Source organism: Brachycentrus maculatus, unplaced genomic scaffold (assembly GCF_059751285.1).
Source record: "Brachycentrus maculatus isolate JH-2025_06_01 unplaced genomic scaffold, ASM5975128v1 h1tg000266l, whole genome shotgun sequence".
NCBI classification, from domain to species: Eukaryota; Metazoa; Arthropoda; class Insecta; order Trichoptera; family Brachycentridae; genus Brachycentrus; species Brachycentrus maculatus.
Genome location: NW_028281017.1, coordinates 943,754 through 968,299, shown reverse-complemented (window position 1 = coordinate 968,299; position 24,546 = coordinate 943,754). Strand labels below are relative to the sequence as shown.

Sequence of the window (24,546 nt, the reverse complement as noted above, 5' to 3'; positions counted from 1 at the left end):
CCGAGATGCTTATCACTGATCATAATGGGGCATTCACATATCCACATACATCGATCACTGTTCAAAGAGACTTTTTGGAAGTTTATTCGTTCCGTCAGTCCCTTTTTAAAATATGTAGATTCAAAGCCAGCTAATAATGAAGGAGATAACTAGTTCAGTGGACTGTAAATATTTATTCTCTATTATTAGTAATTTAGAATAAATATTGGGTTGATGCAAAAGTTATGACCGTTTTTCGCAAATAAAATAAAATAAAATAAATATTTTTATTATTTATTTAATCGATTACATAATTTCCATCAGTTCTTATAACCTTCTCCCATCTTTCTATCAATTTATTAATACCAGTAGTATAAAATTCCGTGGATTTTGATGCGAAAAATGTAGTAAAGGATGTTTTTGCCAGCTCTATAGTATATTTTTTTTATCATTTATAAAATTTTGCGGTGATCGGTATAAATGAAAATCAGAAGGAGCAAGCAATTATCAAATTATTTAGAATAAAGTTTATGTATAAGTTAAACAAAATCTCGAATGACCGTGGTGTGAGTAATAGCACCAAGATAAAGCTTGTCAGGAGTTTGGTCTACTCTATTTTTATTTATGCTGCTGAAAGATGGCGCAGCATCTACTTACCATCACATGGGTAGGAAAAGAGGATAAAACGCCACACTTATTTGTCTATGCATACATTTTTCGTCTTTTGTACATTCATTTATATATCTCCTCATACATACCAATCGATTATTCCGACTCCAGACCTGACCAACTTCAAGTATTTGAAATATTTGAAGGACGGATGGGTGTGGCGTTCTATACTCGCTGTCTACCCTCGTGAGGGAGCGGCGTGATGGATTAGTAAGTATGTCAGTTTTATATCGATAACATGAACATTTATTATTATCGGAGTTATATATATTCATATTATTATTATTTTATTTTTTGACATCTCATCAAAGATGAAGAAGAATATGGAAGTCTGGGCATTTACGGTGCTGACGACCGTCATAGGCTGGTTTAAGTGATCACTTTATACAAGTGTAACATTCACCAATTGTACCCATTATTGACAACCATACTACTCAAATTCTTGGAAGCTCTATATACATGAACCAATTTTGAAACATTGTTCTTGAATCACTAGAACCTCACTAGAGACATCTATAGGTGAGATGAAAAGAAGCTTTTTATTGAGCAGAAACTCTTTTATTAGTATGTTAGGTCCGAATCCTGGATTATAATCACACACATGAGAAACGAAGGAAAATATCATTTTCATTTTCATTATTTAAGCTTATAATTTGACCAGATAACTTATTAACAACATTTTGAGTGTGTATTTGGACACACTCAAAATGATGTATTTATGAGATTTCAAATATGACAGATTTTTATTAAATATAATATTTTTCACTTAAAAATTTGTGGTTTCTATTCTGCCTACCTCTGCGGGGAAAAGGTGTAATGGTTGGTTGGTTGGTTGGTTAGTTAGTAACAAAATATTCCTAAAAATTTTAAAGATGATATTTGATGAAAATATTGACAAATTCGAACGATTAATGTTCCTGATTTGGGGGAAAATTTCAGACAAAAGTCTCAAAATGCCAGCTGTCCATCTAAAGGGGGCGCGCCCAACTAACGAGCAAGTTAAATTAGTGAGATATTTCGCTTGTAGCGCATTCTGGATTCCGAATCTGGAATAACGGGAAAGTAAAAAGCTCTATCCCTGGAATAATTAAAATACCATTAGCCTGGTCATACATTCTGCTTTCCGTTATTAAAAAAAAAAACGTACAAAGTAAAGTCTGTCTGGTTAACTGTTTCAGTGCGGCGGTGCGCTTTTCTGAACATTTAAGTATTTAGACAAATACAATTGCAAATAAAAAAATGACACAGTTTTTCTTCTAACCCTTATCCGCATCAAACAAATATTAGAGTGTAAAATGACCAGTGTTTATTTTCACCCCCCACCCTGGGAATCTAACCCAGGATCTCGAGCACGGTAACTAAACACGCTAACCATTACATCACAGAGGCCTACAATAAGGCAGAAAAAAAATATGACATCTTAATATGGATGAATTAGAATATGGAAGTCTAGAAAGCCGTGTAAATACTCAGACTTTCATATTCTTCTTCATCCATGTTGAGATGTCAAAAAAATGTGAAAATATTTCCTAAGTTGAGAAAACCCAGATTTGTGAACAAGTATTTGGACACACTCAAAAATTTGTGAAGTGTATAATCAGACAATAGATTATTGACCCTACGAATGATATCTTCTAAAAATACATGTAAAATCATTTGGAATGAATCTCATCTATAAACCATAAAGTATGTGGTTTTTTTCTACTTTTATTTTATTTGACCAGTGATAGGTGCCATCTTTACCGATATCACCAGTCTGATGAAGTCGGTAACGACGAAACACGACCATAAAATGTCGAAAATTTTTTAAAAACTATATGGTTGATGTTTAAAAATACATAAGTTTTGTTCAACGTTTATATAGAGATCAAGTATAAGTTTGATCTTAAAATATAATTATGACCGATAGCATCAAATATGTAGAAATTTAATTAAGTTTATGAAAAAAAAAATTTAAAAGAAAAAGATTCGCAGTAAAGAGGTTAAGTTTTTCGCGTTCTCGGCCTTAGCAAAGCACATACAGTATTAGGTATTCCAGCCCCCAAATTGTAATTTAAAATACTGCGGATAGCATTATAAGGGTGCAAAAGGCTACCTTTTCCTGTGTGAAATAAGCAAAGTTTTAGAGCGAACGATTCTAAACAAGTATCTATGTATTGTATTTTTTTCTTCATTATTTTAAGTATGTGGATGTTTCCGTGAAAGACGATACTAAGAGCGTTTGTGCACTGCACGGAATTTTACCGTCAGGCAGTCCAGTTTTTTAGAATAAAAGCGGCTACGACAGTTTAACGTGATTGAGTTTACGCGCACCGTGATCACGCACCGATCAAGAACAAGCCAATCCAAGCCAATCATCCGTTTTAACATGCTAAACGGACTGCCGGACGGTGAAATTCCTATAGAGCACAAGCGCCCTAAGGGTCTGATAACTTTTTTAAAATGACAATTTGAAAGAAGTGCCCAAAAAATTAGTCTAGTTGGCAAGCCTGCGCGGCGCGCTGTCATAGTCTGTGTGCGCGATATGTACTGATGTTTTCAAACAAGGTTTTTGATTGTACTTTGAATCATAAAAAAATGTAACTTTATTATAAAATACAATATAACGCCCAATTTGTTTTTTAAAACGCCCAATTTGATTTGTAATTTTTATATTTTATTTATTTATTTAATTAGCTTATATTACGCTAATATAAACAAATAAACTATAATTTACACTTAATTCATATATACATTTACGTCTTCTTACAGTAAACAAAACATTATTTTTAAATTCTTTCAGACTCTTTTCATTCTTTATACATTCAGGCATCTCATTTTACATTTTTAAACCCTTATACATTTTTAAACCCTTATACATTAAACAATTTTTTAACTCTTTTTTCAACAATGGCAGTCTTATTTTATCCTTATTTCTAGTAATATGTTCAAGAAAATTTTTGATTGACACTATTTCATCCTAAAAATATTTGGGTAATTTATCGTTTAAAAATTTATTTACAATATAAAGATCAGCTTATTTAATTTTTGTCTCTTTTTTATAGATAACCAGTTTAGTTCTTCTCTCATTTTTTCTATATTATTTTATCTATTTTTCTTGAGTACTATTCTCATCGCTTTATTCTGTATAATTTCTAATTTGTAATGTGTCAAATGCAGTTTGTAAAACATCCAATTTGAAGTAAAAAACCAGTATTGTTTCGACATTTACATAGACTCAAATTTAGAGAAATAACACGATGACACTCGTATAAAACATCTTGTAAATTTTTTGAACCAACAGACATTTATTACTGTATGTATATTTATGTCCATTTTTATTACTGTAGATTATTTTCAATCCTTACATGCTGTAAGTCAATTGTTTTCTGTATCTAAATGGGTACTTGAATTTTATTTGTTATTTCTGTTTGAATTACTACTCAACATCTGATCAAACAATACCATTTTCTTTGTTTGCAATTGCAGTAATATAATAATGCGTTTTGTTGTGACTTGATAATAAACATTAAGACGTCTCGAATATGTGGTATATGTATACAAGATATGAAGATATTGTTGTACATACATATGTATAATTACTTAGGAACAATTAACAGCGAAATTAAATGATAAATATTCTTCAGTATTTTAATATAAATCATAATAATTAAAGAAAACACTTCGTTTTTTACCACTTGAGTTTTATTATAGACTACATGTTTCAGAAGTTAAACTTCCATCATTCAGGTCTGTATAATAACTGAGTTATTATACAGACCTGAATGATGGAAGTTTAACTTCTGAAACATGTAGTCTATATTAAAACTCAAGTGGTAAAAAACGAAGTGTTTTCTTTAATTATTGTAACATGTCTTACCACAAAGTTAATGCCGAAACAATAAATAAAATATGAATCATATCGAAGATAAATACATATGTATTTCAATATTAAAAACACACTTGTATAAGATTTTTTTGAGTTTATTTGTGTGAACAAGACTAGCTTTGAGAACTACAGATATTCTCATGTACAGGTGAAAAAAAAACTAGTCGTTTTAATATTAATAAAATTAGTCCTAAAAGTCTTTAATTTGTATATTAAAATGTATGAACAAATGTGCCAGTAAAACTTTAACTAACAATGATTTGGACATATTTATGGTTTTCTTAGGATATTTATTTAATGTTTCAAACAAAACCTCATTGATATTCTTTCCTTAGTAAAGATTCAATTCACATAAATGAAATCAGTGAAGGAATACGTAACCAGAAGCATTCTTGCTACTAAGTGTAGGTACATACATGAGTTCGCGAAAACAATTTCTAAAAGAAATTTAAATTTAAGTGACAAATAATGTTGCCACAATACTAGGTGACAATTTCATAATCAGTTTTAATAAATATTTAATTAGAAAAATAAAACACTTGTGTAAGACCACTTTCTAGGTTAATTAATATAAACACGAATAGTTTCGAGGACTATGGATGTTCTCATTAATAGGTGAAAATACATTTCACTAACTGATTCTTCAGTCACTTTGCGGTAATTTTACTTGGTTTAAGTTTTACTTGGTAAATACCTTCCTTCTTGTTCAAACCCTGATCAGCAAACCAATGGTGCACAGGGCACTGCATATAAACGCAATGTTATCTAAATGTATTGGTTAATACCACTATTTCTTAAAATCTATTGAGACACTTACACGCATTGAAAATGGTGCGGAATGTATCGAAACACGTTTCACTATAGATTTTAAGTGATTGTGGTATTTACCAAGTAAAACTAATATTAAAAGAGTTGAAAATACATTTGTTCTTCCAAACAGTAAGGGTAGATTTACAATAAAACCTTAGGTTAACATTCATTATTATGACAAAAGTATGTATGAAAAAAACGTAGGTACTAATTTTCATAAAATTTTTGTTTTTTTATTATATACCCTTCGGTCATAGCTTACTGTTGTATAATTTTTAGGATGATTGGAGTTCAGACGTGGATAAAAAAAAAACAAAATAACATCTTATCGCGCTGATGTAGGTAAATATGCTAAAATAATAAATTCAAAACATTTAAAAAACCTGATTTACCTAGAGATAAATTTAATATACAACGTAAGTATAATAATATATTACAATAATAAAGAAATTAAAATACATTATATACATATGTTGGTACTTATTTATATATATTTACATCGAGTACTGGATGGAGAAAAAAAATTAGATAAGTATGTTTTATTTATTGTTTCGGCATTAACTTTGTAGTAAGACATGTTACAATGATTAAAGAAAACACTTCGTTTTTTACCACTTGAGTTTTATTATAGACTACATGTTTCAGAAGTATAACTTCCATCATTCAGGTTTGTATAATAACTATACAGACTATATATATAGTTATTATACAGACCTGAATGATGGAAGTTTAACTTCTGAAACATGTAGTCTATAATAAAACTCAAGTGGTAAAAAACGAAGTTTTTTCTTTAATCATTAGATAAGTATGTATTAAATGTTAAATTAAACACTGATTTTTTGAGTCTATTAACTTGTATTTTATTGTTTAAAAAACGTTTAATCTTCACATTCGTGTGAAAATGCCATAACTGGGCGAAAAAATTGTCACAGAATTTATTTTTATATGTTTTTTTTTTAACAATAAAATACAACTTAGTAGACTCAAAAAAAAATATTGTTTGATTTAACATTTAATAAATAAATAAAACGGAGTTCTACAAAATAAATGCCAAATCAATAAATAAATTAAAAAAATATTAATACCCCACTTAAATAATTCTGCTGGTCCATTTATGCTGATCAAAGTAATTGTTTGAAAATGTTTAATTTTTAATCGACATTTCTTTTGTGGTATTTCATTTATAACATACACAGAGATTCCTACCAAAGCTGCTAATATTACATTTGGTTTATTAAAAATCACTGTTAACTTTGTGGTATGGTAATATAACACTCTTAATATCATTCATCGTTTACTTTGTGTATTACCACTTAAAAAGTTAATTTTTTTAAAGCGTTGTTATTAAATACTGGTTATGGTAAAGAGAAAATATGTATTAAAGAAATATGTTGCAAAACTGTGAATAATGTGGATATGTTGGTGACACAGTGGTGACAGCAACATGTGAATACCCACGTAGTCAGGTAAGCTCATGACAGATTTGTCTCTTCTAGAAAGCTGTCACTCACTTAGAGCAACATTTTGAGTGTGTCCAAAAACTTGTTCACAAAATCTGGATTATCTCCAATTACAAGAGATATTTTCATATTATTTTTGACATCCCAAAGATAGTATAAGAGTTTCTGCTTAGTAAAAAGCTTCTTTACATCTCACCAATAGATGTCTCTAGTGAAGTTCTAGTGATTTAAGAACAAGGTTTCTAAATTGGTTCATATATATATATATATATATATATATATATATATATATATATATATATATATATATATATATATATATATATATATATATATTTATATACTTCCAAGAATTTGAGCAGTGTGGTTGTCAATAATGGGTAGAATTGGTGAATATTAAACGTGTGTAAAGTGATCACTTAAACCAGCCTATGACGGTCGTCAGCCCCGTAAATGCTCCATATTCTTCTTCATCTTTGATGAGATGTCAAAAAATAATATGGCAATATTTTACTGATAATCTTCCACCACCTTAGTACACAACAAAAACTAATACAAAATTATAATTGAAAGTAATAAACGTATTATAAAAAATGGCTAAAATAAAAGTACGGTTTTTTTCAGAAATTTTTAGAATACCTTGTTTGGTCCATATTTGTTGTGCACCGTGTACAACTAGTGTTCCGAGATGAGACTGGCAGGAGGAACATGTTTGAATATCTAACAACACATTTATCAGCCGCCGTTGGCTATTTTACGATGAAATCTGATATTATCTTCGATATCTAGCCAGTCGTGATGATGGACCCGCGATACTGGCTTATTATTGCCCCTAGTCCGTTCTGTTCTAGGGGCTATTTGATGCGACTCGTGTTAGAAATGTTCCATGTCCGTTTTCGAAGAGTCGATTTACTACTTGTCCAATTTCCAGTTTGTCGAGGAGACATTACTTCACATACTTGAATTAATTTGCTAGGCGAGGCATAGCCGAATTTCAGTATTGTACTTCATACATGTACTCTGCTGCGTGTCGATAATTTAACCTTCCCCTCGGTGATATGTATTTACTACATTCATTCAAACCCTTATCCGCACCCCAATGGTGCATAGGGCACTGCATCATACAAACGCAGTGTTGTCTTGATCGTTAACACACGAAGGAAAGGTGATCAGCCCTCCACTTCAGGTACCAGTCCAGGGTAATATGGAATAAATATTAGAGTGAATAAATCACTTATATTTATTTGATCCCCCTGGGAATCGAACCCGGGACCTCCAGAACGGTAGCCGAGCGTACTGACCATTACACTACGGAGGCGGTTGTATTTACTACAACTCGACTTTTTAAATGAGAATATCGATATAAAATATAATAGATACGATGTCAGAACTTTTGTATCCCTCCGTAATATAATTATGTATTACATTAATAATAATAAATAATAAACCCTTATCCGCACCGCAATGGTGCATAGGGCACTGCTTCATATAAACGCAGTGTTATCTTGATCGTTTACATATGAAGGAAAGGTGATCAGCCCTCCGCTTCAGGTACCAGTCCAGGGAAATATTGAATAAATATTACAGTGAAAAAATCACATATATTTATTTGACCCCCCCCTGGGAATCGAACCCGGGACCTCCAGTACGGTAGCCGAGCGTGCTGACCATTACACTACGGAGGCGGACATAAAAGTATTATAATATAAAGTTATTAATTCGCAGCGATGGAAATAAATCATTTGTGAAAAAATCGGGATTAAAATCACTAATATACGTATATCGTAACGTGTTTACTCCGCCAGTCTAGTAGTGTACGGATCGTCTTGCGCGACGGTCGTGTGTTCTACGCTTTCTATAACGGCCACTTACTATGTATTTTTTTCTCGTTTTCAGGTAATTATAAGAGCTAACATAACAAAATTGTTACATTTTAACTTCAACTATGGCCAATAAAATCAACAGTTAGGAATATCCACATTTTTTCGTTTTTAAACGACATTTTCATATGGTGAAAGATTTTTGGAAAGATTTTTTTTCTAATGTATTTGAGTCATAGTCAAGATTTGAGATACTTCATAATTTATCGGAATAAGGAAAACATTTCTTGGAATGTAATATGGTACTTGAAATGTCATTTTTTGCCTTATGCTAATCTCCGACTAGAGATTCAATACTTTTCGTAAACTTTTACGTAACTTTTACGCAACTTTTACATAACTTTTTTTATAAGTCACCATAAATAAAAAGCTGTTAGTAAAACTTCTATAATAATTAAGCTGACATCAGCTTACTTTCTCACAAAATAATGTCGCGTGATTATCTTAGTTTTTGTGTATGCTAACCATCAAAACAGCATTATAAAGATTAGTTTTAGAGTGGTTTAAGTATAAACCGTACTAAGATCGGGAGTGTTAGAGTAATAAAGGTTAGGTTGGGTTAGAATACACCTAACCTAACCCAACATATCCTATCCTAACCTCACCTAACTGCGCAACTGCTAAAACCGCAAATTTCATTTATTCATTCCTTACCGTAAGCTCTTCGCGGGATTAGCGAAGCGTTTTCACTTGGCAGAATAAGGAGGTAACTCCGCTATTGTACTCCATCTAGTTTCCAGTTCCATTTGTGGCCTTACGAATCAAAAGCGGCTACATCAACATAGGATGAATGGAAAAACATTTGGGTATTGCGTAAACATCTTTATAATAATAATAATACTTCAAATATTTGGTAGGTAAATGTTTCAATAACCTTCCTAGAGATATAAAAATTGAAGATATTAATTAAAATTCTAAAAAAGGAATTTAATGCCTTTTAAACACGTTAATTTGAAATCAAAACTATTTTATAATTCAAATGAATAAACAATAAATAATGAGCGTAGGTCCCACTCAAAGCACAAGAGCTTAGTCCTTTTTTTAGGAAAGGAACAGCGTAACTAGTTTTTTTCAAACCCTTATCCACACCCCAATGGTGCATAGGGCACTGCATTATATAAACACAGTGTTATCTTGATCGTTAACACATGAAGGAAAGGTGATCAGCCCTCCGCCTTAGGTACCAGTCCAGGGTAATGTTGAGTAAATATTAGAGTGAAAAAATCACTTATATTTATTTGACCCCCCCTGGGAATCGAACCTGTGACCTCCAGAATGGTAGCCGACCGTGCTGACCATTACACTACGGAGACGGACAGTAACTAGTTTAAGATATGTTAAATGTAGAAATGTATGGCAAAAGAATTAAATTGTAATATTTTTGTAAACTTTTTGATTTTTTGATGAAAAATTGGCACGATCAAGTATTTTAAATACTTGGGCGTGTAGTTAGGTCAGGAATCGGAATAATTGGCAAGTATACGTATATATGAGTAGATGGTAGAATCCTTGAAGATTGTTTTGCAAAAAGAGAGTGATATGGCGTTCTATTATCTCTTCTGCCTAACCCTGCGTGGAAGGGGCGTGATAATTAGTTAGTTTAGTTAAAATAATTTCATTAATTAATTCCGCAGTCACTCTGTGTTAATATCTTACCATTTTTCCTTCAAGTTTTACTTGGAAAATATCACTATTTCTTAAAATCTTATATGACACGTGTTTTAATGTATTCCACATCGTCCACTCTAAAATTTAGGCTTAGGTTAATATACGGTGTTTGAAAATGATGCGGAATCCATCGAAACACGTCACTAAATAGATTTTAAGAAATATTGGTATTTAGCAAGTAAAACTTGCAAATGGTTACAATAATTTTGGATAAATTTTAAAGTGCCATTTTTATGAATACTACTAAAGATGCATAAATATGACTAAATTCTAAAAATAAAAATTGTGGAAATGATTTAACAAATAAATTCGTTTTAGTTTTTTTTTCTTCTAAAAATCATTTCACTCTCACTGTTTCTAACTGCTGGTGGAAGAGCATTCCTTGGTCCATCGATCCTGCAAGTGGACGTAGCTGCTTTTGATCTGTAAGGATGCCATCCGCATTCTTATCCCCGCGGGGCAATACGGAGAAATGGTACTCTTCAGAAACAAGCGAATGATACTCTAAAGGATATAGGGAAACCGGAACTTGCTAAGCATAGTTTAGTTTTAGTTCCTTTCTCCCGCATCGAATTTAGCAAGAAGGTACATTAACGAAATTATATACAAAGGATAATTAGCTATCTGTAAAAACAATTATTTTATCACTGTATCCAGCACAGATAGTTTCGTTTATTTTACCTTCCGGGAAAATATAATCACATATTTTGTAGTTTTATTTTATCCAGTACAGATAGTTTCCTATATTTTACCTTCAGAGTAAATAAAATAATTTTATTACTGTATCCAGTACAGATAGTTTTCTTTGTTTTACCATCAGAGTAAATATGTACAATATTTATTTGCGGTATCCAGTACAGATAGTTTTCTTTATTTTACCTTTAGAGTAAATACAATAATTTTATTACTGTATCCAGTACAGATAGTTTTCTTTATTTTACCTTTAGAGTAAATACAATAATTTTATTACTGTGTCCAGTACACATAGTTTTCTTTATTTTACCTTTAGAGTAAATACAATAATTTTATTACTGTATCCAGTACAGATAGTTCTCTTTATTTTACCTTTAGAGTAAATACAATAATTTTATTACTGTGTCCAGTACAGATAGTTTTCTTTATTTTACCTTCAGGGAAAATATAATTACATATTTTGTTATTCTAGTTTTATCCGGTACAAATTCTGTACTATTATTTTATCCAGTAGGTACAGATAGTTTCCTTTTTTTCACCTTCCGGTAAAATACAATTATTTTATTACTGTATCCAGTAATGATACATTTATTTATTTTACTTTTGGAGTTGGCAAAAGAAGAGTAAAAGTAGACGGAATGCAGGCGACATGCGATCTCTCAGTCGATGTACGGCAAAACGACGTACGACTCGAGTTATGTTATAGTTATGTAAGTGAAATAAGTGTAACTAACTAACTAACTAACCATCACGCCGCTTCCTCGCAGGGGTAGGCAGAGAGAATAGAACGCCACACCACTCTGTCTTTGCAAACATTCTTCGCCTCTTCCACGTTCATGCATCTCCTCATACATACCCGCCGATTGTTATTGTTACTATCAATTAAATATATTATTTATTGATTCGGCATTAACTTTGTGGAATGACATGATTATTTTATTAAAATTAAACACTTGAATATACCATTTTTATGAGTTTTATTTATATTTACGACTAGTTTCGAAAACGACAGATGTTTTTATCTTCTGGTACAAATTAAAACTTAATTTAATTTGATTTTAATTTGTGCCAGAAGATGAAAATATTTGTCATTTTCGAAACTAGTCGTAAATATAAATAAAACTCATTAAAGTGGTCAATTCAAGTGTTTAATTTTAATAAAATAATCAATAAATTATGATCAAGAAAAATTTTAACGAATTCGTTTCAGAGAGGATATATATGTTTTTTGGGGCCGGTATTAATAAAACTCACTTAATCGAAAGATCAGAGGTCGCTCTTGTAAAACCCTTAAGCCAGTAGATCTGTGAGTAACCCTCAAATAGGAGTGAATGACTCCCGCGTCGATTCGTTACTAAGTCTTTAATCTGATGTCTCAATACCGGAGGAATATCGTGGTCCATTAAAGAGATTCGTGATGGTCTATTTAGGACAGTGTTTCTCAATTAGTGGCACGCAAGGCGCATCAAGGGGACGCAAGGCAATCTCTTGACGAAGCTAATTCAATCAGTTTTTAAATTACTCAGAGAATATTCAAAATATATTTGTAATCGATCAGTCTTATAAAATTATACTGTTATTGTATTTTTCTATATAATTACAGCATAATTTTATTAGATTATAATGTTTTTTTTTTCACTCTAATATTTATTCAATATCACCCTGGACTGGTACCTGAAACGGAGGGCTGATCACTTTCATACATATGTTAACAATTAAGATAATAATGCGTTTATAAGATGCAGTGCTGTATGCACCATCGGGTGCAGATGATGGTTTGAAGAAGAAGAATAATTTTGAAATCTTGGCATTACCAGAATACAGGTCCACTTAAATGAATAGAATTGTCAATCATAGGTTGAAGAATGAAGAATGTGACACGTGTGTAAAGTGATGAACTTAACCTGCTTATGTTAGGTCGTAAGTCTCGTAAATACCCAAACTTCAATTTATTCTCAATTTATGTCGAGATGTCAAAATTTATATACTTATGTAGTTGTTGTTTTATTATATGTGTTTTAATGGTATCCTATAAAAATATTGATTTTTTTATCATTCCCGCAAAAAGGGGCAGGCATTTAAGATCTTAAAGTGGTACGCAGGAAACACTTATTGAGAACCACTGATTTTGGGGGACGGTCGTCAGAGACTGAGATAATGAATGCATCACTCAAAGACTAGGATTGAAGTTATTACTTCATCACGGCTTTTTACTGGGACAGTTACCCTATAAAATTAAATGGAAAAATCTAGCTCCTAAGTACTTTGGAACTAAGTGTGGAGTACCTACCTAAAAGATGTATCCAAAAGTTCTGTGTTCATAGAATGCAGCGAACTTGATCATTTGTGAACCAGGCAATTATCGTAGATCTTCCTAAAATAACATCTAGAGGAAGACCAAAGAACTCTTGGATGCTGCAGAGAGAAAAGATGATACGAAGGCATGGCCTAGGTGACGTTGCACAAAACAGAAGGGCCTACAGAGGACGAGGAGAGCTTAACCTAACAGTCTACAAAGACGATAAGTTGGGATGGAGCTAGGAAGAAACAAATATAAAGCACCATTTTCTTAAATTTGTGAAGGTCACAATGTGATCAGGTTTAGGATTTCTTAATAACTGATATTTAAAAATATATAACACTCACCTTATGACCCTTTTGCCAGTCTATGCACTTTTAGAATATCCTTTGAATCTGTAAAAAATAAACGAAAAATATATAAGAAAATTAAAATACTTAAATATTTGCATGATTGTTTTTCGCTGATACTTTGTGGTACATTTTATAAACTTTATAATATAAAACCCAAAATTTGTTTTTGAAACCGGTTTCGACAGCTATTATGTCATCTTCGAGGATGCATATGCAGCACCCATCCATCCTTGAAGATGACAAAGTGCTTGTCGAAACCGGTTAGAAAAAAGTAGCTACCAATAATGAAAGTGGCTAAAAATACAGTAGGAGTTTGTTTTATAAAGTGTATAAATTAATATCTTTACGGAATCTCCGGAATTAACAGGAGGGATCATTTGAATTTTCGGTGATGCTTTTTCGTTGTTACCGGGTGTTGATAGAAGCACTTCATTTTTTTCTAAATTCGAGATAAGTATCTTATTCCGTTATGTTTGTGTTAGCTTACTGGGTGGCTGCAGACACTCGTAACGTGTATTGACAATTCTTACTACACCTTTCTGAACTTCATTTGTGTACAGAATGAGATAACACGCGTGGCGATTGACGTTTAAGTAATGTTCTTTATCTTCTGAAAAACAGGACCGAATTAAAGCATATTAATAAATATTTTAGAAGTTATTTATATAAAAGAGTCATCTTCGTAAAATGCTACCTCAAGGAAAAACCGTAAAATAATAATTATATTTAAAATATGGGCAGCAAATATTTCTTACCTAAAACAAGAAAATGCGTGATTTTTCCCTTCTAAAAAGTATTTCATTCTGACTGTTCCAAGATTTTGTGGACGCTAAAATCACACTAGCTAAATTTAGTGCTTTAGTTATCTACAAAATTTTGAGTGTGTCCAAATACTCGTTCACAAAATCTGAATTATCTCCAATTGCAGGAGTTATTTACATATTATTTTTTGACATCTCTTCAAAGATGAAGACGAATATGAAATTCTGGGCATTTACGGAGCTGACAACCGTCATAGGCTGGTTTAAGTGATCTTGGTTTAATCTTCATCTCACCAATAGATGTCTCTAGTGAAGTTCTAGTGATTCAAGATTAATGTTTCAAAATTGGTTCATATATATAGAACTTCCAAGAATTTGAGTAGTGTGGTTGTCAATAATGGGTAGAATTGGTGAATGTTACACGTGTGTAAAGTGATCACTCAAACCAGTCTACGACGGTCGTCAGCCCCGTAAATGCTCAGAATTCCATATTCTTCTTCATCTTTGATGATATGTCAAAAAAGAATACTCTAGTTATCTGGTTAATGAGATCACTTTACATATTATCATAATTTTAGATAATTTCATTACTAAATTCTGCAGTCATTTTGTGGTAATACAAATGTATCAATTTTTAATATGACTTTCAATTACTAAATCCACCATTTAAGTTGAGAAACACAAAACCTACCCCTTCTTCATTCTTCAATATCCCAAGGAAATATCTTTAAACTTTTGACTTAGCTTCAAATACAGTGTTTAAAATGATACGGAATGCATCAAAAATCGTGAATGTTACGCGTGTAAAATGATTTAATAAAACAAAAAGTGCTGTTTTTTCCATAAATTTTTGTTTGTCCAGTGATCGGGTTTCAACGTTGCCAAAATCACCAGCCCGATGACGTCGGTCATGACAAAACCAAGTCACTTTTCAAATAAAATAACAGAGGAAAAAAACAAATTGGGTATTGTTTTACTATATGAAATTGAGTTCCATCAAGAAAAGAGAATCAATATTAAAATGTGTAAAATTGATCACTTAAACCAACCTATGACAAGGGATAATAAACCCTGTCGAAAACATAGACTTGTATGATGTCACAATGATTATTTTTAATGATTTTTTTTAATTAAACACTTGAATATACCACTTTAATGAGTTTTATTTATATATACGACTCGTTTCGAAAACTTACAGATGTTTTCATCTTCTGGTACAAATTAAAACTAACGAACAAAATATATACTAAGGGTTATATATAGGTTAATACATATAGGGAAGGGAGGGGGGGGGGGGTTAAGGAACAAGATTTTTTGTAAAAGGAAACTTTGACAATAATGGTGACGTATTTTGAAACAGTACCTATACTCGTATTATTAATTAACGTTTTTATCTGAATTTTAATTCTTATGTTTTTCATAATTTTCTAAATTTTTCATGACTTGACCTTTATTTGTAACAGAGTGTAATAATTTAAATTTATGAGAGTCACAATGTACTTAATTAAAAAATAAATAAAACAAAAATAATACCGGTGCGTTTTTATTGATTTTTTATAAACATTATCGTTGTTTTGGACCAATCAAATACTTGGCGTATTTGATATATTAGACCAAAAGATCGTAGGTGTAGATAATTACATACATACGTTACACGTCAAAAGATTAAATATAAACCACACCCATTAATAAATCAAGTTATAGTTAATTCTTATGTTATATCACGTCATATTCCAACTGTTTTATTGCGTCATTTTTATTTACGAGATGTCTTAAACGTATAGTTTTTAGCATTTTTTTCTCATAAAAAATTATATTGCTAAAAAATTAAAATTTTTGTCAGCCTCCGTAGTGTAATGGTCAACACGCTCGGCTACCGTTCTAGAGGTCCCGGGTTCGATTCCCAAGGGGGTTAAAATAAATATAAGTGATTTTTTCACTGTAATATTTATTCAATATTACCATGGACTGGGACCTGAAGCGGAGGGCTGATCACCTTTCCTTCATGTGTAAACGATAAAGATAACACTGCGCTAATATGACACAGTGCCCTATGCACCATTGGGGTGCGGATAAGGGTTTTATTATATTATTATTAAAAAATTAAAATTCAAACAAGTTGCCTATAACCGTCAATCATTTAAAAAAAATTAAATCCCTTTAAAAATTATAATTTTTTGACATCATTTTTTGAAGAATATTGCAGTCTTGGTATTTACAGGAGTTCTGTCATAGGCTGGTTAAATGATCACTTTACACACGTGCAACATTCAATATTCTACCCATGATTGACAACCACACTACTCAAAATTTTGAAAATCATATATGCGAGCGTATGATCAATCTCATGACTTGCCATCTATGTAAGATTAAGAAAGTTTTTTACTTGGCAGAGACCTTTTTATTGAATGTTGTGAATAAAAATTATGAAGATTTTTGAAATGGCAACATAAAAGAGAGCATACGAACTGTGATTGGCCTATTTGAGTGATATTATTATACACTTGTAACATTCACGTTTCTATTTTTGCTCGAATTTCGAAAAATTTAAGGGTATAAATAATATCCATTTTTATTTTATTTAACATTATTTATATCAAAAACTGGATTATTCACCTTATGAATAATATGTCGTAATAAACCATAGTTGTCTCAACACGAGACAAATTTGAAAAACAGACATTTAAAAGTTTGTACGAATGAGTCCTATAGGGAAAAAAGGCATATATCGTAGTCATACAGGAGAAAGTGACCAAGAGCATTTTTTACAAAAACGTGATCATTGACTATTTGATATCTTACTTGATTAATATTGCCCTGAAAAAATCCAAAAGCAATTTTAAACTTGGAAGTATAATATATTGACTTGTTAAAAATGACTAACTGCATTGATGTTTATTTTCTTACCAAGTGATTCAAATGGCCCTCCTGAACATTTAACGTTTTGTTGGTTGGTCACTTTCTCCTGTACGACTACGATATGGGTAAGTACATACTTGTAAAAATAAATGTTGTAAAATGTGCCCTCGGCATGAGAAAATTCAGCGTGGACACATTATCGTTATTTGTAATGTACACGATGAAATAAATAAATATTTAAAAATTGATATTTTTCTTCGGCCAGTCCTGTCATTTCTTGTCGAATGGACGTTCTTGCATATGAGATATGCACCTATGTATGTACTCTGCTCTAATCGCTATCGGAACTTGTCTAGACACAGGCGCTTCTCCTGACGACTGTTGATAAACGCCCTGCATTCGGTATTTTAATGGAAAATAACGACTTTTGACAATACGAACATATGTAGAGATGTGACTGACGTTACTCGTACCTTTCAATCACCGGATGAGATGGTGATCGTTTCTTTTTCTCGGTTTACACTTCTTTTCGGCTTAAGATTGCAAATTTCAAATTATCTAACATATTAACTAACTAACTAACCATCACGCCGCTTCCCCGCAGGAGTATTCAGAGAGAATCGAACGCCACACCACTCTGTCTTTGCAAACATTCTTTGCCTCTTCTACATTCATGCATCTCCTCATACATATCCGACGATTATTACGACTCCTGACCCGGCCGCTTTCAAGTATTTGACATACCTGATTGTGCCAAGTTTTCCTCGGTCGTCCTCTGCTTCTTTTTCCAACTACATTCGCTCCATAAATTTGTTTAACCGTTCTTTCTTCCCTAACAAAATGACAAAATAACAAACTAAGAAAATAACAAAACTAATGTTAACAAATTAAGACCAACAAATACCCAAATTTTTGATACACAGATTGGCTTTTAAATATCGAATGAAATAAAAACGAGTTAAGTACCTAATCACTTGTTTAAAAGAAGTTATATGATTTTTTTAAAATTCGATCACCCGTATGGAACGGATAGTTACTTCAGACATAGAAAGGCAGATTTCTCTGGTAATATGAATAAAACTGGTGTCAAGTTTTTAGTAACTGAAATGCCTTTAGATCTACAATGTAATCAAACAAGGAACATATAAGGAATAATATTTTCTATTTATTAATTTTAAATACAGTACCAATACAAAAAAAAATGAAATACCCTTGAGTGATGTAAGTGATGTCGTTCTTAATGTAAGTAAGTTTACATAAATAAACAAATAATGAAAAATAAAAATACCAACGTTTACATGAGTAAACTTGTGAGTTTTTAAGTCTGAACACAATATTGGTACATGAAGAGAGGAATATGCCCAATAAAGATGGCACGATGATATTGTCCCCGTCGCGGGTAGTGAAAAGCGGGTAGATTGAAAAGGCCCAAAAAATAGAAAAACGATCTAGCAGTAGAGAGACGGCTGAAAAGGAAGAAGAATCTGAACACTACTGTTTGCGAGAACTACTACTTCTCATTAGCAGATGAAAATACGAACAACAAAAACTCTTTGTATTTTTACTTGTTGGTGAGATCATCTAAAGTTCTCAAAAAGTCCTATACAAGTGTTTCATTTTTTTAACAGTGAAATCATTATGTTTTATTCTTCAAAGTTAATACCAATTCACGAAATATAATATATTACGGTTTCGTTATGTTATTTAATGAATGCGTTATTGCGGTATCAGTATTACGAGTTTAAATACAATTTTAAGTCTTTTTTGTAAGGTATAAAAAAAATAACAGCCATAATCACCGCAATCTGTAATTTCAGTAAAATTTATTTCACATTTTTATACATGCTTTTGCGTAGAATGACTCACCGTGTATAACGAGAGACCGGCACATAGCAAAACTGTTTATTAATTCGTATTATTCTAGTTTCAGATTCCGATTGTTTATTTTCGCGCGTGTTTGGCAAAATGAACGAGAAATTAATGCGTTTCGAACGAGAGATATTTTGTCTTCGGAGAAATGTATTTTCCACGAATTTTCCCGCACGACGGCATTCACTCGGGAATAAATCAACAGCTGACTGACAGTCGTAAATAAACACAACGTATTTCAGCACGTACAAATTTGAAATTTTCAGTGACGAAAGATACTGAAAAACGCTCACACGGCGACACAAAACACAAACGCAAACACAATTCTTTTATTATTATTTCAACTTGCAAGATAACTTTACAACATATCGCTCACTCCTTTCAACAACGTCATTTATCAAAAATCGTCAATTTTCAGTTGTGCAGGTTTTTGGAATGCTCAGAAAATCTACTATATCCCAGTAAAAGTGGCATATTTTTAACTTAATATCCACCCACTACAAGGCAGATAATTTTATTTTTGCATTTTGAAGAAAAGGTATTGTTTAATTATTTCTTCGTTTTTAGAAAAAACCTTCAGGTTTTACATAAAAGATCTGTTGCATAGAAAAAAGTTCAAAAAGTGGCTTAATATTAATTTTTAATACATTTTATTATATTCTTAAACTTTAAAAACGATCTCCTGAAAAATCAAGTTTTTTATATAAGACGTTGTTGAAAGGAGTGAGCGATATGTCATTTATTGATTTGGTATCAATTTTGTGGAATAACATAAAGATTTTTCAACATTTTTAGTGTGTTCTCAAATCTAGATTCTTTTCATGTCACCAATGTGTCTAGTGAAGTTCTAGTGATTCAAGAACAATTTTTCGAAATTGGATCATATATATAGAACTTTCAAGAATTTGAGTAGTGTGGTTGTTAATAATAAGTTGAATTGGCGAATGTTACACGTGTGTAAAGTGATCACTTAAACTAACCTATGACGGTCGAGAACCCCGTAAATGCCCAGACTTCCATATTCTTCTTCATATTTGATGAGATGTCAAAAATAAAATAAAATACTTATGTATCACCACAGCGTAGTCTTGGTACCAACCCTAATATATAGAAGTCAAGCATGATATAGGCAAGGTGTGTGGAACTAGTCGTATTAACGTAAAGAAACTCGAGTTTGAAACTGTATCTCTTTATACCTAAATTTTCATGAAAAATTTCGAAGCAAAGAGCTCTTTCCTCAAAATTAATAATATTAAAATATAGTTATTATGAGATGAATGTATAGTGATTTTTTCATGGTAAGTACCATTCGTGGTATTTACCAAGTAAAATCTAAATGAAAAATGGATTCATGTTACCACGATGGCCAAATCAATTGATGAGGCTGAAATATGAGTTATATAGCTGAATTATAACATTTTCAACTCGTATTCAATGAAATTTATGATTAATTCAATTTTTTTCGTTCTCATTAATACCATATGTTTAAACACTATCTACCCTCTGAAAACAGCCATATAAGGTATCAAATGTTTTGATCAATATCACGAGTATATTTTTGGTTGGTTAGAAGATATTGCTTCTTACCAATAAGCAGCTAATGTGCATTTTTTTGTACATCAATTTAAAATAAACAAAAAAAAAAATCAAATGAAATTATCCAACGTCTCTGTTGAGACATCTGATGTAATTCATATGTCCCTTACTTCACACATGACTAGTATGCTTCCGTCCTAGTGAACCGTATACATAATGTATTATAATATTGTAATATTTTATATACAGGGTGTCACTAAATGAGTCCTCTTATCGCTCGTGTTGTAAAGCGGTCCCCAAAAGGACCGCTCGAGTGTTAGGCCGGAGATAACGCACTTTCCTTTTATTTATTTATTTACTTAGACTTGCGCCTGTGTAATTAGCCGGCGGACCTTATCACGGCCGACGGTGGGTCGGAAGGTATGAGGAAGATAGTTCACAAATTAGGGTTATTAGGTATGTGAATATGCCCTTTTCCCTATTAGGAATCCTCTTTTGAGAGTGGAATTTATTTTTTAAGTGGAGAGTGTGCAGAGTAAATATATTATTTTATTTTTTTATTTATTTAATATAGTTACATTTTTGAGTACAACATACATAAGTATACAATACAATTTCTAAACATTTATACAAATAGCAAACTTATAGTTTTGGAAGACTGAGGAAAACCTGGCACAATCAGGTATGTCAAATACTTGAAAGCGGCCGGGTCAGGAGTCGTAATAGTCATCGGGTGTGTATGAGGAGATGCATTAATGTAGAAGAGTGGCGTTCTATTCTCGCAGCGTGATGATGAGTAGAAATCTGAACGGAGTGCTGGAATGTGTGCTCAGGTTACAGCTTTAGATAAAAGAGGTCTAAGTAATTTTTAACCAGAAAATGGCTTCATTACGAGCCAGTTAATCACATAGAGATATGGAGGTATCTGCTTTTCTCTTTGGCCACTCTAGCCGCCCGAACGTCTTTATAAATAGGGACTATTAACGTTTTTTTAGTTAACCTTGCTTTGGTCGCCGACACCCATTTGTATCGACGTGACCCGAAACTAAGAATCAGGTATAAAAAATCGTTTTTTTTTTTGTGTAAATCGAAAATGGAAACCATCCCATGCTTAAATCATTCAAATAACTCATTCCGATTCGATAATGGCTTTGTATTGTCGTCGCAACGATGTTTTATTGATATTTTAAACATGTGCCGCGTTTTATTTCAATGCCCCAAGGGCACATATCGCTCACTCCTTTCAACGACGTCTTATATCAATTATCGTAATTTTTCAGTTATGCATGTTTTCGGAATGCCCAGAAAATGTACTATATCCCAGCAAAAGCGGCATATTTTTAACTTAATATTTACCCGCTACAGGGCAGAAAGTGTTGTTTTTGCATTTTGAAGAAAAGGTAGGTACCTATTGTTTAATTTTTTTTTAAATACTCAATATTTTTCAACAGGAGAAAAAACAATCAGATTTTACCTTAAGATATCTGTTGCACGGTAAAAAGGTCAATAAGTTTGATTTAATTTGATGCAGTGCCCTATGCACCAGCGGGTGCGGATGATGAAGATGACATACAAGTTTTTTGCTTATGGAATTTTGTCAGTTTTTAGTTTGCTGAATGACGTGAATAAACACATGTCCCTGTGGGCGCTGTTGCTTAAATTTAATTAATAAATTAATAAAAAGTGCGTAATTTACATAACACGAGATAATTTATACATAAGGTAGTAAAACTGACAACCGAATTGGAGACACGACTCTAAATGACATTTATATTTGACGTCGCACCAAACTTTGGGTCCGAAACAAAAAATATCGACAAGTTTCTTAAATTCTTGAGGCTTAGCATAAGAGAACCAACCTTTTTTAATTTAACTTTTACTTCGTAGATACCACTTTTTCTTAAAATCACCATATGTATGAGAGAAAGTGGTCGAAACACGTGTCACGATTGATTTTAAGAAATAGTGGGATTTACAAAAACATGAATTTAAAATGGATACATATTACCACAATGTGACTGCCGAATCAATTAATGAATGAGAACCAAGTGACAATAAAGGAAAATTGTTATTAAATTTACAATAAAAATAGATAGCCCAAATAAAAAACAATAAACAAGAAATCGAATTTGCCAGTACCTACTCATTATAGTCCTGGTACCAACCCTGATGTATGGAAGTTAAGTATAGAGTTGACAAAAAAGGTTGAACGAAGATTGAATGCAGTCGAAATACGATCTCTTAGACGAATATATATGGAAAAAAAATGCTGGGCTGAGATAAGTGTTATCGAAAATATTAAGAAAGGTGTGTTGAGATGGACATGTGGAACGAATGAGTAAGGAAAGATCGATGAAACAATTTTATGAGACGAACGTAGTTGGAAATAGCAGCAGAGGAAGACCGTGGAAAATTTGATTTTTTTTATGCAGTCAAGTCAGGAGTCGGAATAATTGGAGAGAATATATGAGATGAAAAGCATGGATGTGGAAGAGGCGAAAATTGTTTTCAATGAAAACAGATCGGTGTAAAGATCTATTCTCACTGCCTACCCCTGTGGAGAGCTTACTTAGTTTTAATTGTAAATGTAAGATCGTACGCGCCGTGGTTTAGCTCTTCTTCGTATAACACCGCTCACACATGAATCGGCCTTTTATTTCTTTATTGCGGATACCACCGTCATCATTATTTCTTTAAAACAATTAGTTTTTTTTTTAATATTGTAACATGATCTTTACCTTAATTGAATAAGTGAATTATTTGAGAAATCATTTTAAAAACGTATTTAAGAAATTTAAAATAGACATACCAGACATTACTATTGGCAGATGACATGTTTATATGTTTTTTTCCCATATGTTGTACTATGTAAAATTTAAAGGCAATTTGCTACTAAGCAAAGCTACCGAAATGAGTATCGATTACCAATGTTTAATTTTGTATCTTTTTTACTCTCTTATTTGTGTTTCAGTCTTGTTTATTTTTTATTTTATTATATTATTCTAAGCATGTTTTTATTATTTTATCTTACTCTTTGCTTTTGTTTTTACTTATCTTTGTTTTAAAATTTGGTTATTTTTTTAGGTTTATATACCTTGTCAACAATAATCCCAAAATGAGGAATGGAAATTACTTATCGGGGTATATTAAATATGTTACTCTTATTTATGTATTATGGTTTAAAATAATTAAATAAATGTTTCTTTTAATTGTCAAGTGTAAGAAGTCCGAGTCATTTTTGATGTGAAACTTTAAATTCTTCATTTTTTTTTATTTTTTGACATTTCAAAAAGATGAAGAAGAATATTGTAAAGTGATCACTTTAACCAGCCTATGACGGTCGTAAGCCCCGTAAATGTTCAGACGTCCATATTCTTCTTTATCTATGTTGAGATGTCAAAAAAACAATATAATTTACATGTCACTCCCCAGTTAAAACTACAATAAACCAATTCATCATCGGATTTTTGCATTGTGACCAGTGCTCAATGTGCCAATTCGGGGTCTGCATCTTTCTGGATGTGATGGATGACACCTTTGTTTAAGTACGGTGACAATGTCGTCCTGGGGGGATAAGCAGCTAGTTGACAAGGCGCTGAGGTCGTGAGCCCCTCATCCATCAACTCCTGCCGGGATCTCGTGTGTCCTTCCGAGTATAGGGACCCAAATGCGAGCCTTTAGGCACACCTGAAGGGACTATTTGAATCCTCTGTCCATTTATTTATGTCTTCAGAGGAATATAAATGTATGAAGAAGGAAAGAGTATTAGAAAAACGAAGACATAATTTTGGCTTAGCTATTTTTCAAAAGATAAGTTTTAATGGTGACAAAATTATTTTTTT

The 24,546-nt window shown here is 32.0% G+C and overlaps 1 protein-coding gene across 3 annotated transcripts in view; it reads right to left on the bottom strand.

Moving 5' to 3' along the window:
* pxb (putative Hedgehog signaling attenuator pxb) overlaps positions 1-24,546 on the bottom strand; it is a 442,089-nt gene that overhangs the window by 322,465 nt on the left and 95,078 nt on the right. For 2 of the 3 annotated variants that reach the window (XM_088266356.1, XM_088266355.1), the window contains one exon: positions 13,674-13,721. The gene's annotated coding sequence lies outside the window, so the exon portion shown is untranslated. Of the gene's footprint in view, positions 1-13,673; positions 13,722-14,166; positions 14,216-24,546 lie in introns of those variants that run through there. The other variant, XM_088266357.1, reaches the window with a different exon arrangement.